We start from the raw sequence: 15,271 nt of genomic DNA, 5'->3' as shown, positions 1-15,271 counted from the left end.
ACTGTCAATATCACAAGAGGAACATACTTCTCATCCCAGCATGGAAAATGAATACCTATTACCACGCATACCATCAACACAACTGCATTCTTCCCTAAAAAGTAGTCCATCACTCTCATAATTTGCTGCAAAAAAATTATAAATAAATATTTTAATAAAATCAAATAGATCATGCCCAAACCCCTTTTTTTCCAAAGGACTCGATTTCCAAATGAAAAGGCTGACATCTGAATGCAATTCACTATCTGGTCACTATAGAAATCAACAAAAAGTTGGTAGTGCTCCAGTGAGAATGTTTGTTGAGTATTCATCCGCAGTACACGATGTCTGTGTAACCCATACAAGTCCATCTTTGTGGAATAAGAGGTGTTAGTGCTTTGTATGTCAGCAACTGGAGAATCTTGAATCCAACCTGATGTCTTAGGTAAGATGGTAGCAGTCACATTTGCATTAAGTTATGAACTTGTCAAGGGAGACCTAAAAAATAAAATAAAATAATAATAATAATAAAAACCACAAACAAAAAACCAACAAAAAACACCTTCAGAATTTCTCAAATGAACCTTATTTAATGAAGCATGTTTGTATGAAAACTGAGAAATCACTGCTTGCTTAGAGCTAATATAAAATCAACATTTACCTTAGCAGCACCAGGTACAAAATTATTACATTCTCTGTATACTCTTGGGGAGGACTTTATTTCTGGGTTTCTACATACTTTTAATTTAATAGAAATAAGTGCACAGCAGTTTTGAATATATATACACATAATCATGTTTTAGCATCATATAGGATCAAATTAGCCATCTTCCTGGTTGAGCCCAATTTTTATATTTCAAGAGTTGGCAGGATTTTGACCCAGAATTGTACAAATGCTAAAAGCTTTTCCTTAATTTCTCCTGCTTTAAGGGTCTCTACCTGGACATTTGGAAATGTAGGTACACCCCAGATTAGTGACCACAGCTTGAAACTTTGGTTCTTGTTTCGTTTGTCAAAGAGGTTGTCATCTTGTCTCTCTTTTGGAAAGCATAATATATCTTATGTGCCTTTGGGAGCTATGGACATTGCAAATGTAAACTTTCAAATTTAGTGAGATATGTTACAGAGATTTTTTGTTTTAGTTCATGCATTTAATGAGAAATAAATGCCCTTTGTTACAAAGACTGTGAACAAGCTCAAGTAAGATGTGGACCAAATGGCAAATAAAATTTGTCTAGACAAATCAAGCTATTAGGGAAATGTATGTTGGCGATGTTTATATATATCTCCCATAGCATTTAGGGAAAAAAGAAATTAGAATTTTTAGTACTTTTCGATTTTTTTAAGTGCAAAATATTTGTACAGTTTCTATGGAAAGCAAGCATATATGGCCAAAAAATTTCAGCTAAAAATAAGAATTCTCCACTGACAATTGTTCTAACAGACTTTAATGTATTTTTATTGGAAATTTTAATGCATAATTTAACTTGTTTTTATTTAACCTTATCCAAACACATATAATTTTAAAGTTTCACAACATTATCATTTTTTTGTTGTTTTTTTGGTACCTTCATGATTCTATTTCATATTTGATGATTCAGATAAAAGTATTTTTTTTTCTCTTGGCTCAAAGTAAGTTTTGTGTGCTATAGTGAATAAAGAAAAATAATAGATATTATTTTAAATGGCAAATATTATTATGTATAATAAATTTATAAATATTGTAAAAGGAGTTATGAACAGCTAGAAGAAATCTCAGAGGTATTTCCTAACTTTCATAGGACAAGGATGATATTGATATGGATATCTTGCAGTTGCTAGTTCCTAGGATTAAGATTCTTTCTAGATTGCTGTAAGCAATATAATAAATAATATCCAATGCAAACAATTATGAAAATTATGCTAAAGAAATATAAATATAGCTAGTATTAATAACTTTGTTTTTTCCAATGACAGCATGAGACAGGAAGTTGGAATGGCACTTTTGTGGATAAAGCAAAGGACTCTTTCTCCTCTGCTATTAACTTGCTAAGTCAATATGGAAAAATCACTTAAGCAAACATTTTCAAAGTTAGGTGAATAAATGAAGGTACTTCAGCGTAAAAGTAGATGCGGACCAATAAGATTCAAGGACAACTCGAATCACCTACAAATAACTGTTTTCACACTGTCACCTTCCAGTGTCCAGAAACAGTAATCCCTGTTTTCCTGAAAATCCAAGCCTGAGCCTTTAGAAATCAAAACACATTGCATCTCAAGTCACTAAGCTCATACAGTAGATTCTGTAAAGATACGAGTCAGTTATAATTGCCCTTGGAGGGAGCGATTTCTGAGTCAGAGTAACTCCATGCTATCTATAATTATGAAGAGTTTATTTTCGTTTTATTTAGTTTGGGGTAGAAGGAGATAAAAGGGGGGTGACTGTTGTGGCAGTTTGGATGAATATAACAAAAGATCAGATAATAAAACATCTGTTAGGAACATGTGTTGGAACTCCAGAGTATACACTGAAACTAGTCAAAAATATCTGTGAGTGAAAGAATGAATAAATAAGTGTATAAAATCATGATTCCTTCCATCATCCCTCCCCTATGGAACCCGCAAGGATTTTTAAAATCTTGTCAAGGATAGAGGAACCTAACATCTCTGAAGCTGTCATTCAGTACAACACCTTCATATTGACAGATCTATCAGACTAGAGAGGAGTTAAAGACTAAAGAAAATATGAAAGGCCACTGTAAAAGAGAAACCACGGCCCAGAGAACTTTGTCAGTAAGAAAAGGCAGGGGAGGAAAAGAAGAACTCAGAGAAATGGAGTGACCTGCTGTAGGGTCCCCAACAATGCCAGAGACAGGAACTAAGTCATGGCTTGATGGTCCCTCTCTATTAGATGTATTGCAATTCATGAGTGTAGAAAAAGTGTAAAATATACTCTAGGAAGTAAAAATGTATGCTAGTGTGTATATATATCAGTTTACTGTTACAAAACTACCACAATCATCCAGGGTCATCTCCATCCCAGAAGGTAAGAGGTAGTGGTTTTATTATTAAATTAACCCACCACTGTCTCCATGGATTCTACTCTGGTGCACCACCACACTTGCCATCATTTTGCTGTCTTATCAAAAATCACTTCTCTACTTGCCCTGTGTTAAAAAGCTTCTCATTAATGAATGACATGCGTGTAAGTGGACAGAGATGAAGAAAATAATTCCCAGGAAGTCTCTGAGAAATGCTACAAGGTCCTGCAGGAAGCCTGTAGCCGTTCATGGAAGAGACCCAAGATACCCAACTTTAGCTAGATACTGCTAGATACCCATTCTTCCTCTTTTGGAAACAGGTGGCTGCAGTTAAAAGCAACACAACCCCAATCACTTACAAGCTATTTATTTTTAAATTGTTTCCTTGAAACTGGATGATGATGATGATAAATTTTCTATGTATCTTTCCCTCTTTGAATTTCTGCTCTGTCTATCTGAGTTTCTCCTTATAGGCAATATTGCAATAGCTGCTGGCTAAAAAAACTAGCTAAGGGAATGCAGACATTCTCAGTTTTCATTAGGATACTGGAAAAAATATATTATCCTCTGTCTTTTTACTTATAGTGCTGGAGGGACATTATAGTGGCTAACTGTAAAGATCAAAAAATATTTTGTCACATTCCTTTTTCCATTATCTGGATAGTACTGTGGGAAATATCAACAAAACAATGTAAACAGGGCTTTATGAACTTCCTTAACAGTGGTGTACTCATACCTTTCCCTCTCGATGATGGCCATTTGGATCCACACTCTAAGGAGGTACAAATAAAATACTTGATATTAAATATAAGATAAAGTGACATTTAGGTTGATGTAAACAGCTCTAGGAAGTCTTTGGGAAAAAGATTTATCAGCATAGGTAGCTTAAATCTACAAAGTCTTCAAATCCTTTTCTGATCTTCCATCCCACATTTCCTGTACTGTGAGTTAGTACACATGAAACTAAAGGAATGCTAATTATAGCATAGTTGTAACTTTTGGCTTGTAATTGTAATTAAGAATCAAGTAGAAAGAGAAAACAATGATCAGAAAGTTAATTACTTACTTGAAGCTCTATGCTTGGGAAGATTTCAGTCATCTAATTTCAGTCTTCTGATGAAGCAAAATATCTTGCACACTCTTTTTCCCTGCCTTTCCTAAGAGTGCTCTCCTTAGTGCTTCAGTATACTTCCTACATTGTCCATATTTCAAAATTTAAGAGCAAAATATTATAATAGGTTAATTTTAAGCTGAATATCATTAATGAGAGAACTAACTGAAAAATCAATGATCAATTTTGAACGTTAGCATGAAGGCAACTGTGTAATCCTCACATTTCCTGGGAGCCAGGAAGGGTGACTTACTGTTTAAGTTCTGTCTTGCTTTTCATGGCCTCCCAAGAGCTAAGAAAATTATAAACTAATGAGAGATGTTACTGTAGTAGCTATACAAGCTGAGGTTTTCTACCTACCAGCAGAAACAGAGTGCCAGACCTTTTCCTAATGTCTTGAAAAAGATGCCTGAATTTTGACTTTCAGACATCATGTCTCAAAACTTAAATACTCTTTAGTCTTTAGGTTTTGGTCTCTGTGCTTTTGGATAGCTGGCATAGTGCAGGGATGTGCATACCTCGCGACTGGACCACAGTCACACACTTCTGAACTGGGAACCATGAAACCCATCAGTTGTTCGTAACTTTCCCTTGACTTAGGCTGAAGAAAACCTACTGAGCAATCTAGAGAAAAAAGGTACTGAACACTATTACCAAACCCTTTAAATATTTATTTTGGATTTTTTCCCAATATTTAATTGCATTGTAAAATAGAATCAGATCATATTAAACAGCCTATTTATTTTCTCCATTTCCTATGCTCACAAAAAAAGGACATCTGTTAGGTTTAAAACATTTGAACAAGTACTAAAAACACTACCAGTATGGGCACAGTTCTGACAGCAGAGCAGAAACAACATTTTTAAATGTTGGCCTATGGGTTAAAGTTATCACGTTTACCTAAAATGTTGTTACAACTGACACAAACACATGTAGGCATGCACAAACAGAATCTATTGATAATCACAGATTTATTAACCAAAAATATTAAATGTCTTTTTTAGGGATGTTATCTACTGTCATAGCCCAACATTTGCCCTCTATGCCTCTAGCACTGTTTTGTTGAACAAGGGACTAAGTCCTATGAACCATCAGTGCACACAACTTAGAGGGCCACCCAGAAGACCCTGAAGACAGAGGGAGGCAGTGTGTGATACCATCCCCCTTCCCACCTGCCTGGGTTCCCTTTACATAAGTAAAGCCTGAGACATTAGCTAGAAGAGGAAGCCAAAAGTTGGCTCCAGAGGGTGCTAAGAAAACCGTATTCACTTGGTGGGGGACTCATCTTTCCTTTTACCATGAAAAAGTTTCTCTGTATTTATGTATACGAAACCTGACATAACAGGAGAAAGGCTTGACACACTTTCAGGGAAGGTGGTGGTGGGTCAGGCACCAGAAAGGTCAATTACCTCCAAAACCAATTTGCGCTCTTGGGAGATGTATCCCTTAATGAGGCTGCAGATACCCCTCAATGAAGCTGCAGAATGCATGAAGACCACATAGGTGGCTGCTACCCTTCCTATAGAGAGGAAAAAATTTTCTATCTGTCATAAATGATACATGCCATAGACAAGTGGTGTGGTTTTTTTCAGTTATCCCTTACATTTATTTTTTTAACCTGATCCCTGAACTTCACCCTTCTGAAGTTGCCTTAGGCTATATCCTCTTTTCCCAGCACTGTACTGAAGAGGTCAGCTCTGGTCACTGGAGGTTGTAACTCCAGGGAAATTCTCTTCAGTTCTGTTACCCCAAGAAAGAATATTCAGTGGTTTCAGGGGACGAGGCAACCATACTCCTGAAAATGGTAATTCTGTAATAAAATAAAGTATATTTCTTGCAGGTCAATTATCAATTAGTGGGGCTAGCAAGCCCTAGCATGTTGTTGCTGAACTTCTGAAAAGAGTGTTTTGATGGATCAAGCAAAATTAGGTGAATTTTCACACAAATGATGAGAAGGTAAGTTGTAAAATTCCATACCTTTCTAACAAGCAGAGGTCAGGATGCTTCTCAGGAAATACTTTTATAAGAATATTTTTTTCCAAGTGAGCAAAATCTTGGGTTTTTTTTCCCCCTAACCTTGTTTTCTGTCCAGATGCAGTCTGAATTTGTTCTTGACCAGGGTTGTGTAAGGATTGGTATTCCTGGACAGTTCTTGTGTGAAAAGAGACAAGGCAAATATTAAAACCACTGTGATTATCTCCTCCCTCAGTAGATGTTTCATTAGGTTTTCATTGAGTTAATTGATCCTCCGAATTGCTTTTAGTCCTTAAACAGTTGCATAGTGGAGTACAGAAAGCACTTGGGCTGAACCCTTTGCGATGCCACAAAAGATGTTTGCTCTACAGGCCAGAGAGCTGGTAGAAGGATTACACCTCCTGAAGCTCAGACTCTTCCAACTGTCACCTTAGGAGAGCTGCAGATTTCTCCTTCCCTTGACCCAGAGGCATGTGCCATCTGACTGGTTGTATTTTACTCATGACATATTCCCTCTAACAATCTCTCCTCCCCTCTTTGGAGAATTAAGTTTGCTCCTGGAAAGTGGGGAAAAAAACTGCATTAGGGGATGCACTAAAAATAATGAGGAGACTTGTTGAGCAGACCAGAGCAGACAGGACTTTGACTTGTCATAGAGGTCAGGTGCAATATTTTTCATGCTGTTTTGCATCCTATCCTCATCCAAATTGCACTGGATATTTTTAATATATATTTTTTTTTAGCTGAAATCTAACTGCTTGTAGTGGACACCAGCAGGTGATTTGTTTCAATGCCAAAAGGAGGATTTTGGCTAAAGCTATGATGTAATTGCTACTATAACTGACCCCATGCTGGAAAGCCAAGAAATCTGTCCCACAAATGCATCTGTAGCTTCTGTGCTCCAGGTTGCTGCTTTCAAGGCTGACCTGATATATAGCGGTCTCCCAGGATAGGAATGAGATACCCTTCTGCCCTTGCTTCCCCAAAAGGCAGAGTAGCAGCACTGCTATAACAATGCATAAAACACTGGGTCTTGCATAAAAAGCCATGAATGTAGCAAGTTATAATTATGAAACTCAGAGGCAGAACAAGAGCTCGGATTAACTTTAGTCTTCTCTAGAGACTTTTAATTACTAACACCAGTGGGAAATGTGGAGTAACATGAAAAAAAAATATCCCCAAGTCTAAAATGGACATATAATGATATTAGTAAGAGAATTCACAATGAAGAAGAGATGAGATGTAGAATTGTATTGCCATCTGCAGTCATTAGAGTACGGATTTGTTCTTGCTTGCTATCACTGTTAGCCTGAGTGATCACAGAAACATTTGCTTCTCAGTTAAGTAAACTAGCTAATTGCCATACTAAAATGTCTATTTCTCTGCAAAGGACAGTTGGAAAGAACTCCTTCTTGAGTGAGAGTGGGAAACTGATAATTTATACACTTTTAAATACCTATGAATTTAAACTCACCAAAGCCTGAAAATAAAAGTCTTCAGCAACAGTCAGAAATATAAGTATGAGGACCTGGATGCTTGTGAAACTGAAGTATCTCTTAGTGAACATATTGCTCCTGCTTTGCCATCCGATTTTGGTGTCTTGGTAGAGAAGTTCTTTATCCTCTACAGTTATGGATATTAATATTTAAACAAGAAAACGTAGTTAAAAGGTGTTGGGATTTTTTTTCTCTCTGATGACACCGGTGAGTAATTATTTTGAAGAAAGGGTCAGTCTTGTGAACTCAGGAGTGCACTAGTAGGAAAAAAAAAAAAGTATGCATAAGGTAAGTATTTATTATTTTAATTACCATATACATTCCTTGGACTTTCAACTACAATTAGACTAGTTAAATGATATGATTTTCTCAGTGCTGATGGACATGGATAAAATAAGAATCTCACTGCCATTCAGACTTGTGTTAAGCAATCAAAGTACCCCTGAAATGCCTCTCTAAGACACACTTTTTCCTTTTTTTTTTTTGTTTTTTTTTTTTTTTTATAATACATTTCTTACTTATTCTGCATGTCTGAACTTCTGTGTTTTATCTAAGGCTAAAAATTTCAGCCCAGTCTTCAATAATGAAATGGTTTGGTAAAGTCTGAGGTGTTCATATTTGACCTTTCATAGTCACTAAAGACATCACACACCTACATCAGATGTTCTTGTTACAGGCCACAAAGAATCTTTTGAAACTTTGAGGGTAAATTCCAGCAAGAATTTAAGATAGTCTGCATAAATCACCTCTGCAAATATCTTTCTATCTCTGATTATAATAAGACACCAAAGTATTTAGGGGATAAAAATAGATTGTAAGAATATCTTCCACTAGTTGTTATCACCAAACCAAAGTTCAGAACTGATAGAAGAGTATTTCAGTCATTTTAATGTTGTTATTAGCATCATGATGCCAATGTTCATATTTACTGAAAACCCACCAGACCATATTTCCCATTGATAAAACATGGGAAATATTAACTTTACATTTTCTCACAGAAATTAGAACTGTTAAGATTCTCAAGAAGACATCTTCTCCATGGATCAATTCTGCAATCGGCTTGAGTGTTCATGCCACCTATTTAATACCAGTTTACATTTGTCTAACAGCCTCAGTGCTAGTAAGGATGAAGGTCTCACAGCCTTCCTAGATAATCTATTCCAGAGCATCTTTGCTAGACCCCAAAGATTTTAAACTTAATTCTGCTGTATTATTTAATCTCTTAGTGTTGTTTCTGTTGTGCACGTATTTTAAGCACTTTAACAAAAATGAAAGGGTTGAAGAGATTTGTAGAAGCTGCAGGCTGACTACAAGTATTTTTGTTTTGTATTGAATAATGCCACTGGCTAGGTCATCTGTGAACAGCTGTGATGCATCTATCTACTCACATAAATATAAAGGTTTTGAGATAAAAGTCTAAGTCAATAAACTTTATGGCTGTGGCAAACTCATTACGTGGTGCATGTTATTTTGTCACAAGAAGTCATGAAAACAATATTGAAAAATTAAGAGATAGACTGGAATACGAGATTTAATCCTGAAGTCCTCCACAAAACAAATGGTTTCTGAGTGAGGTTCTAGTTCAGATACCAGCTATTGTCTGAATTTTATCTTTAATGAATTAAAAACAAAGGAGTGGGTTAGTCTTCATGTTTCACCTTAGATTAATATGAATTCTTGATGCCCAAAATTGGGGGCTCCTAAATCTTTCATAGAATGCAGAACAAACCAGAGATGGAGGAAAGCATAAACATACACAGCTTGGGTGAGGAATAACATGGAAGTTTCTAAACTTGACTGGAATAAACTCTGCACAGACTGAGAGGACTCGCAAGTTGCCCCTGCTTCAGGGAGGAGATTGTTCCTCCTGCAGATGAACTGCAGGATTCCTTTCCAAACTTTTATCTGATTTTCTGGTTCTATAACAGCACCAAGTTAGAACTTTTGAAATCTAAGTCCAAGATAAAAAAGGAAAGGAAAAAACAGAACAACAACAACAACAACAAAATGGAGGAAAGAAAAGGGAAAAAAAGTACACCACCACCTTCACCATTCATAGTAATGGGATGTTACACAACTGAACAGCATTTCACAAGAGAAAGGATGAAAATGCCATTTTTCCATTATTTTTTACTGACCAAGAAACTGGAGAAGGCCAGTAAGAATGGACTATGTCTGATTAATTCACTTTCTCCAATTATTAATACAGAGCCTGGAACAAAGTACAGTGCTTGTTTTGGAAAAGGGCTTTTCTGAGACTGAAATACTGGAAGACAATGTATGGAATCAGAATAAGAGTTGGGTTTAATGCATACAGAGTTAGAATTTCATGTTGGTCATAAATATACATTTAACAAAGGCAGGTGCTACCAAGACATCCAAGTTAGTTGTTTGCTTTAACTTATGTTACAAGGCAAATTTCACCTACGTTTCCCATAATTTAGGCGCACCAAATGAGCCCCTGTGACACATATTTCTTCATTGCCCTTCATCAGGAAGGTGGGGTTATCTCATGTTCAGAGGTACTAATGGACAGTCACCAAAGAGACCAGCCGCTGTCCAAATAAATAAGGAGACTGGTTAAATTAGATTATGCCAGGAGAGGTATGAGTAATTCATTCTGGTTTAAAGTTAATGTAGCAAAAGGCCAGCCTGATGTGCCGTATTTAAAACTGATTACTTAAGATCTACTGCAGAAGGGTTTGGATCTTTAACTGATTAAAACAGATTATGATCTTATAATGGTGAGAGAAAAAAGATGGCAGTGTCCCTGACATTAGTCTGGTTAAGACTGTATCGTACTAATTAATATTAGTAGCAAAGAATACATTTCAGTAAATGATTCAGTTGGAAATAAGAAGAGGCTTGAGTTTGTTGGTTTTGGGTTTTTTTCCTCTTTTATTTCTTCTCCTTCATGGAGAGAGATTAACTTGTTTTAGCTAAAAAACCTCAACCAACCAACCAAAACCCCTATCTTGGCTATTTCTGGACAAAGAGTTTTACAAAGTTTCTGAACAATTTGCTCAAACTTCTCATTTATATGAAAAGCCTGGTTCTAAGATCAGCATAAATATTTTGCTCTAAATACAGTTTAAAAAGAAACTAGAAATTGTCTTTAAATTTGAAAACTAAAGAGATTCCTGAGTGTAATAGTTAATATCTTCACTGAAATTGTACTCTAAATGTTTATGATCATCTACTAATCTGCTAATATATTCATCTACTCATCTACTAACAATCATAAAATGGACATAGCACAAAGGTTGTGGAATAATTGCACCAAATTGCTTTGGTTTAAAGGAAGACGAGTTAGTAATAGAAGAAGAAGCTGAGTAAGCTCCAGTGACAATTACAGCCCTAAGAAGCTCAGACTGGGAGGAAGACACAGCATTCTGAAAAATGTAGACCAGTTTGGTAGAAGAAATGGAGGAAATGAAATTTAAGATGGCCAAGTGTAGAAGAATGGCTGCAGAAGCATGGCCTTAGAATCTCTGAAGATCTGCACAATCCAGGCCTGGTATTAGAATAGGCCTGTAATCAGAATTGTACTGAAGTTGCTGTGCTGAAGTTAACAAGAAAGGTAGCCTTGAGCTATTCTTGAATCCTGAGACCAAGTAATTATGTTGTGCCAACAGGCCGTGGCTGTAACAAGATACAGCTGCTGGGAAAGCAGGTGCAGGACCAAGAAAGATAGGGAGCGGTATAGGAAAATAGGGAGTAACAAACTACAAGGCTGAAGCATAGCAACACAATTAGCTATGTGGATAGAATGCTTATTTTAGTCATGATAATTAGGGGTGTGAGAACCGCGCGCGTTTAGAGACTACTAACCAATTATATTTCTGCTTTATGAATATGCATGTGTATCGGTTCTATATAAGTAGTGTTAGAAACTAATAAAGTTGAGCAAGATGCATAACTCATATTGAGCATCTTCTTGACTCTGGCAAACCCTTCTTCCAACAGCCAAGTATCTACTGAATTTGCTAACTGGTGATAAATTAAGAAAAAAAAAATTATTAAGAAAAAAATATTCATCTTTCAAAATATCATAGCTTATTGAATCCTTAAAATAGAAAATTGCATTTTTATCCATATAGTGTAAGTTTTCACGTGAGCTTGCTTGTCTTGTTCCATTTGTATAGTTTGTATTATTCACTTTATAAATTTCTGTTCTTTTAGTCTCTAAGAATTTGGTACTCATGAATTCTTGGTAAAACAACCTTTTACGTTGTCTCTTTGAGCTTTCTAAAAAAAGTTTAAACATCAGAGTAGGCTTTTGTTTTTCTCTCTGTGAATGGGGACTCCACAAGAGATTCTAAGACAGGATTGTCCTTAGGTCAAAATACTCTGACCAAACAATATACATATCTCTTTGCCTCCTGGTAATTGATCATGTGCTACTGAGAGTTCTTCACATGTATTAGGCTGTATCACCAGAGACTAGGGATTCAGTGATGCCATTCCTTCCTCTTTTTTGCTAGTCTGCAGAAAGTTCTGGGCAAGGATCTTTTCCTTTACCCTGCAAGTCTGCATCAAAGACCTGTAGGAGGTATGAGCAAGTCTTGATCCCAGCTACACATAGAGGAAATACATTAATATACATATTTTTATCCATTGGGCTCAATAGCACCTAAGGGCTTTTTCCAGTGCTTTATCAAACAGTGACTGCTCAGGATATGACAGAGATGAAGGTTTGCATGTTCTTAGCCCATTAGCAGATATTAAAATCTGGATTTTTGGATTGCTGAAGGAAGATAAATGATGTAGTAGGTGGCTGCCTACATTCCCAGGTGACTTTTTCTTTTTTTCCCCCTCTCTTACCATGCAAGAAAGATGATTTTGGAGTCTGAAGGATTGGATTATCAACGGGAGCTGCATGCCAGACTCCTGTAAAAAGCTTTTCATCACAGATTTTAAAAACTCTGTTTAGAATGTATACAGGCAAACTCAGGTATAAGCAGAGGTGCCATCTGTAAGATAGATGTGCCAGGTCACAAGTCTGACTGCAAGGTATTAGTGCCTTGCGCCTGACAGGCACCACTAATGCAGAGTGGCAAAGGACACTCCCATGACATTACACACCACAGATGTGAAACACCAGCAAGACCTGTTACAAAGAGGTATTTTTCTCAAGTGCTCAGAGCCAGACTTTCGAAGTACTCAGCACCCATTTTCAATTTGGGTATGCAAAAGACCAGCTTCAGGATCAAATAACACCTGATGACATTAACATTTTTCACCTGAGATTCAGATTGGATGAGGGCTCATAAACCTGTGCAGAAAAAAACCAAAAAACAAAAAACTTAAACTGATTTCACCGAGGAAAATTTCTCTTGGTTTTTTTTTATTGCTATTATTTTTGTTTTGTGCTGCTTTTCTTTGTTTTGTTTTTCAAAAAACCAAACAAACCCAACCAGCATCTCTGGCATGTTGTTTATAAAAGGGTAAAAATGAAGCCCTTAGTGAGGTTACCTCTGCTCTGCATGGCAACAAACTGCAGCATTTCAGCTCCATGTTTCATCTCTACCCACAGAGGCCAGATGGTAACATTTTCTTCCCCTAAAAAATGATGAGTATTTCTGAAAAATCTGAGCAGTTATGAATTTCGATGTTCTTTTCTTATCTGCATATTTCTGGTGGAAGCATAAACCATCCATTTTACGAAAAGGGTAATTATAGCTTTCGACATTGACTTCATAGTGTGTTCAGAGGGTGGTTACAATGGGTCAGAGCTGAATATCAAGTAATTATTTTTTTTTAAATGATTTACTACTAGTTCTTTAGTTATTTTGACCATTAATCATTTCATTGTGTCCTTCTGTTGAGAGCTACCTAGCATCTTGGACTTCCCAATAAGTGACATGGAACGTTACTTTAAACAGTACGTTATTTAATTGATGTGGGTACAACAACCCTGAAACAAGTGGTGAGGTGGTCAAAAAGTATACTGACAATTCTTGTATCTAACCACCAATTACCCAATTTTGCCATAAATGTTGAAAAAAGAAAGATAGTAAACTCCCCTGACACCTATAGAACTTCTAACATATAGGGTTAATAATACTATAAAATACATTTTATGGATAAATCCTTTCTGTGCATTCCAGGAAAAAGAATTTGGAAGACTGTATATAAATGCATCATCTGGTGGCATTTACCCTAATAGTATAATTAAGACAGAACTAAATTAAGAGCACTCCTAATGGGCTTTTTCCATGTCACTTATTATTTATATATCACTGCCAGCTCCATCTTTCTTCATATTTCACGTTTATATTTTGGAAGCATTGGATCACACTCTGCTAGGCATTTTACACACATATCATGATAAAAATATCTTTCCCAAGTAACTTGTAATCTAAAAGATTTTTTTCCCCTTACTTTCTCCTCATGCTTTCCAGATTAAGGACACAGTCCTGCTTCCCTTATATATGTGCTTGTGCCACTGACTTCACTGCATCAAAGGAAGATGACATGTAGATATGTAGTGATAAGGGACATGGAAATGTATCTGCAGATAAACAATGTCAGTATTCAAAGCCTTAGCCAGCTCTGGTTAATCTCTCATAGTGCCAGGTGAATTACAGATGGGAGTAAGGACTAGGGGAACTGAGACCTAAATAGTTCCCGTGTTTTTAATCTCTCCTCATCAGGAAACCTTAGGCATTTTCATTCCTTCTCTCAAGACTTTTCTATTCCTGCCATGTCGAGTTGACCGAAATGGAACATAGTATTCAAGGTGAAAGTGCACTATGCCACTGATTTATCATTCTTACCTTTATGGTGCCTAGTGCAAATCAAAAAGTTACAATAATGAAGTAAAGTTGCAGCTTTCAGTACCTGGAGTATGCTCCCTACAAATATGGTCTGTGAGAATCCAAATAAGAAAAGCAAAAAAAAAAAAGGAACATGCCATGTAATGGATATTTAGTAGATCAGGGGGTATTTTTAATTATCTTTGGACAGTTTCTTTCAGCAGATAAATCAATATTCAGCATCTCCTTTTGTCAGGTTGTGATGGTGGTATGAAAAAATAAGCTTTTGTTTACATCTGAAGATTAAAAGCAGCACAGTGTTAGAATATTCAGTGGAAGCACCATGATAGATAAGGTGTCAAGAAGAGCTCCAGGAACTACAACAATGTTTTAAGAAGATAAATAAATATACAGTGTTATCTCCTAAACTGAAGCCTCATACAACTTCACTTTTAAATATGTATGACCAGAACCTTTTTTGTTCTATCCACATCTTCGCACATATGTAAATGTCCCCTTACAAGGCAAACCAACAGACAATGGAATAGATTACCTACATGAGTAGCTACCAGACATCAGGGAGATTCAAGAGCCAAGTGGCAAAACAACCATGAGAATGGGCTGTAAATAATAACTTTGTGGCAGCCAGGACTCAAGAGGAATTCTTGGTGAACTTTAGGTTTTCTGTCTTTGCTGTTCCCCAGATGACTGACTCTGGACTTAGACTGCAAGAAACTTTTCACTAAATCTCATCAGCATCTGAAAAAGAACAGTACCTTCTGCATTTTTGAGGAAGATCTCATATTTTTTGCTGTCCGTCCAGTGCCTTGGGAAACTTGTTCAGTGTGTTTTATACGGGTTGGTCCCCAGACCTGGGTAGCCTAGCAGAGCTGGAGGCAGTGGACTGCTTTTTGTAGAATGATTTGCAATAAA

Source organism: Falco naumanni, chromosome W (assembly GCF_017639655.2).
Source record: "Falco naumanni isolate bFalNau1 chromosome W, bFalNau1.pat, whole genome shotgun sequence".
Classification (NCBI taxonomy): domain Eukaryota; kingdom Metazoa; phylum Chordata; class Aves; order Falconiformes; family Falconidae; genus Falco; species Falco naumanni.
Note: the sequence above shows the minus strand (reverse complement) of the source record.